Source organism: Siphateles boraxobius, unplaced genomic scaffold (assembly GCF_051911475.1).
Source record: "Siphateles boraxobius isolate OS27281-9 unplaced genomic scaffold, OSU_SipBor_1 6, whole genome shotgun sequence".
Lineage (NCBI taxonomy): Eukaryota > Metazoa > Chordata > Actinopteri > Cypriniformes > Leuciscidae > Siphateles > Siphateles boraxobius.
The window spans coordinates 6,880,001-6,885,000 of NW_027509186.1; positions in this window are offsets into that span (position 1 = coordinate 6,880,001).

Genomic DNA, 5,000 nt, shown 5'->3' on the forward strand with positions numbered 1-5,000 from the left:
CTTAGTTTAAAAAAAAAGACTCACTGAGCTTCTTCAGAAAGCCTTTAAAAGTCTCTGAGATTCTTCAGAGAGCATGAAAGAGTTTGAGTTTTTTCAAAAGTTCTTCTTAGTTTTCTTCATTAATGGTCTAACCTTTTAAATTGCCCAATTTTGGCAGCAGTTTTCGCTTACGGCCATACCACCTTGGGGCACTGTTGAGCAACCAGGAAGTGGTGTGTCTGCAAAACCAAGAGGTTCTCTGATTTTTTGTTTGTTTTATGGTTTTTTTGTTTAAAAGTTTGTGTTAGTTTTTTTGTAGTATAGTTTTGTTTTTTTGTTTTAAACCACAAACCAGCAGCTGCGTGCTGCCTGGGGAGTGGTTTTTGTTTTGTTTTTTTCGTTAGAATGAGTGATACGGACAGACTACTCGGCATCAACACGGAAATGGCGGCAGAAACTGAAATGGCAAAAGAACAAAGGACTGAATTAAGACAACGAGAAAAGATCATAAGCAACACCAAAAGACTATACAAGAAGGAGGCAACAATAACTATTGATGTGAGTGAAACAAGAGATGGCAATGGAGAGAATATCATCAAAGCAATAACAAAGAAAATCGGTGTGGAAGGAATTTTGGCAGTGCGCCCAAAACAACAGAAACAATATGAGGTAACAATGGAAAATGAGGATTTATGTGATGAACTGTTAAACGGACTGGAGATTAATGGACAAATGTGTGAAGTGAAGAAGTTGGAAGACAGGGAGTATGTAGTATCGTTTATGCATCTACCCGTTTATCTGGAGGACGAGGAAATCATAACAAAACTGGAGGGGTGGGGAGTTATCCCCGTCTCAACTGTAAAGAGGAGATACTATCCAGGCACGGGCATTGAAGATGGCACAAGGTTCATTAAGGCAAAATTCCCAAGAGAGGTTGCGTCACTTCCATACAGTACGCGGTTTGAGACAGCAGAGGGAACTCAGCATTTTCGGGTGATACACAATAAGCAGGTTAAAACCTGCCGGTTGTGTATGAGCCCGGAGCATATCCTGAAAGACTGTCCAGATTTCAAGTGTCGCAAATGTGAGGAGCATGGCCACTTTGCACGGGAATGCAATGCAGTGAAGTGCCCAGACTGTTTTAAAACACTAAACAAATGTGAATGCTGGATGCAGAACAACGAGGAAGAGGAGGAGCAACAAGTGAACGGGCAGATGCATAACGATATTACAGAAACTCAAGAAACAAACAAAAAGGAAGAACAATATGAGACAACAGGAGGAGAGAAACAAGGGACTAGTAAAGAACAAGAAAATGAGGAGCAACAGGAAGTAGGAGATCAAGAGGAAAGAATGGAGGAAGATGAATCAACAGAAGAAACAATATCAAGGGGAGAAGAACTGAATGAAGTAAAACTGGCACGAGATGAAGGAAAGAAGAACCAAACGGAGGCACAAAATGACAGAGAACTGGGAATAATGCCACGAAGAAAACAACAGAAGGTAACACCTAATTTAGAACTGGCAAAAAGAAAAAGACTTAAACAATTAGATAATGCGGTTGAGGGGTTGAGAAGGGAAGACGGAGAAGATAATCAAGAATGAACGTTTTTAATTATTTATTTTTGTACAGTATGGTTTTAAATTTGGTATGTTGGAATGCAAGAGGTTTAATCGGTAAAAGGAAATTTGAAATGTTAAATGAACTATGTAAAAAACAAGATGTGATAATTTTACAAGAAACAAACTGGAAAGAAGAAATGATAGAGGATGTGAAAAATAGATGGAAAGGGCAAATATTTTATAATAATGGTGATGGAAGGTTGGGAAGAGGGGTAGCAATTTTAATAAGAGAAAATGTTGAAATTAATTCATGTGAAGTATATAATGACAAAAAAGGCAAATGTAATGGGATTAAAATTACACAAGGTGATAATGAATTTGTGATAATTAACTTGCATGCACCTACGCATGAGGGAGAAAAAAGGGAATTTTTTGAGGGAATTAGGATTTTAACAAAGAAATGGAATAATTTAATTTTAGTTGGGGATTTTAATACAGTTTTTAGTAAAATTGACATGGCGGATGGGATGGTTTTTAAAACAGATGTGGGAAGGAAAGTGTTAAAAGAGATGATGGAGGAGAGAAATTTGATTGATGTCTGGAGAGATGAAAATGAAAGAAAAAGAGACTTTTCCAGAAGACAATTAGTAGGGAATTTCATGTGTCAGACAAGAATAGATTTTATTTTGAGTGTAAGGGAAATGGAATGTTTTCTGGAGGAAATTTGTTATAAGGATACCAGCTTGAGTGACCATAAGATGCTTTTATGGAAAATTGATTTTAGTAGAGAAAAAAAAGGGCCTGGTGTGTGGATTTTAAATTCAGGAATACTGGCAAATGAAAGTTACAGAATAGGAATTGAAGGAATATTAGAAAAAGAGAAAGAGGATGGAATGTACTTTGAAGATAAAAGATTGTGGTGGCAAAATGTAAAATATGAAATAAAGAAATATTCTATGAATTACAGTAAACTGGTACAGAGGGTCAAAAAAGCAAACGAGGTAAAAATAAGGGCAAAGCTAAGAGACGAGACAAATAAAAGTAAAGTACAGATAGAACAGATAATACGGTGGGAAGAAGAGCTAAGGAAATTTGAGGAAGAAAAGTGTAAAGGAGCAATATTAAGAAGTAAGGCAAAATATACAATTGAAGGAGAGAAATGTACAAAATTTTTCTTTGGTTTAGAAAAAAACAGAAGAAAAGCGGAAATGATAAAAGAATTACAAAATAAAAAAGGAGAAATAGTGAAGGACATAAAAGGGATTTTAAAAGAAGTAAAAGAGTATTATGGAGAACTTTTTGGAACAAAAGGAATAGATGAAAAAGAGAAAAACCTATTACTAGAGTGTGTTACGACTAAAGTAAGTAAAGAGGATAAGGAAGAATGTGAAAAAGAAATTAGCAAAGAGGAAATTATACAAGCTATAAATAGTTTAAAAGGAAGGAAAAGCCCAGGCACGGATGGGATAGTAAATGAATTCTATAAAGTTTTTAAAGAGAGAATAAGTGAAATTTTACAAGAAGTATATCAGGAGATTTTTAAGAAAGGGGAAATTGACCAGAGGATGAGTATGGGATTGATGAAATTGATTTATAAAAGGAAAGGAAGTAAAAATATTTTAAATAATTTTAGGCCAATAACAATGTTAAATACAGATTTGAAAATACTAGCTAAGGTTCTTGCAAACAGACTTAAAAATGTTTTACCAACAGTTATAATGACTAACCAAGCGTATGGGGTGAGAGGGAGAGATATTGCAGATATTACAGGTGGTATAAGAGACATAATAAGTTATTTAAATGAAACGCAGGAGGATGGATATGTTGTTAATTTAGATTTTGAAAAGGCTTTTGATAGGGTAGAACATGGGTTTTTATTTTCAATTTTAGAACATTTTGGGTTTGGGAAAAATTTTAATGATTGGATAAAGATTTTATATAAAAATGTAATGACAAGAGTAAAGTGTAATGGGTTTTTAACTGAACCTTTTAGAATAACCAGGTCTATTAGACAAGGATGTCCACTTTCTGCACAGCTGTATACTTTGGTAGCAGAACCTATAGGATTAATGATTAAAAAAGATGAATGTATAAAAGGTATTAGAATAGAAGAAGGCAAAGAAGAAAAAAGGATATTTCAGTATGCAGATGACACAACGTTGTTTTTAAAAGATTTAGAAAGTGTGAAGGAAGTAATGAGAAAAGTAGAGAGATATGGAAAAGGAACAGGAGCAAGAGTGAATGAAGAAAAGACAGTGTACATGAGGTTTGGAAGGGTACCAAATTTGGTTGGGGTTGTACATTTTGAGGAAGTAAAAGAAACAAAAATTTTGGGGGTGACTTTAGGGAAAGATGAGAAGGGGGCAAGAGAAAGAATGTTTGAAATGATGGTGGGAGAAATGGAGAGGAGATTAATTTTTTGGAGGGGAAGGATGTTAAGTTTGAAAGGGAAAATTTTAGTGGTAAATGCATTAATGTTATCTAAAATGTGGTATATTTTAACTGTTAGTGCAACACCAAGATGGGTGGAAATGAGACTGAAAAGATGCGTGACAGAATTCGTTTGGGAGAAAAAACCCCCAAGAGTTGCATATAACACTTTGATTGGACAGACAGATAAAGGAGGGATGGGGTTAGCTGATGTAGAACTAAAGAAGAAAAGTATGAGGATCAAAGTGGTGAAAAAATATATAGATGAAGAGGAAAAGGGGGAATGGAAAGAAACAATGAAATATTTTTTGAACAAATGTGGGGAGGTGAAATTGGGGGATAGTGTTTTATGGATGAAAATGAAGGAGTGGATGTTTAAAGGAGTACCAGAATTTTATAAGGAAGTTTTAAAAGCTTGGGGTTTTTTCCTCTCTAAGGTGGATTTTAAGCCAGCGGAGAGAGAAGAGATTTTAAACCAACCATTGTTTTTTAATAAAAATATTGTGAATAATGGGAAGGAAATGTTTTTTAAAAAATGGTGGGCGGTTGGAATTTCAAGAGTAAGAGATATATTGTATGAAATAAGGGACGGATTTTTACCAATGCAAGTGATCATTGATGAGTTAGAGGAGGCAAAGGAAGAGTATGATATAAGTTGTGTAAAGAAACAATATGAAGAGATGAAAAATGCAATACCTAATGAGTGGCTGAATAAAATACAGAGTGGGGAGAGAAGAAAGAAGGGAGAATTGAAATGTTTTTTTACAAATCAAGGTAAAAGAATGGAGTTAAAATTGGGGAATATGAAAATGTTTTATCATGTTTTTATGGAAGAGGCTTTTAAAAAGCCGAATTCAAATGAGATGTGGTTGAGACATTTTAATGGTTTGAGTGAGAAAGAAATATGGAAAAATATGAGAGGGGTTTTAATAAGCACAGAATTGGAAAGCTTGGATTATTTTATTAGGCATAATGTTATTTATTCAGAAATGAGAATGTGTTTAATGAAAAAAGAGCTAAATGCATTG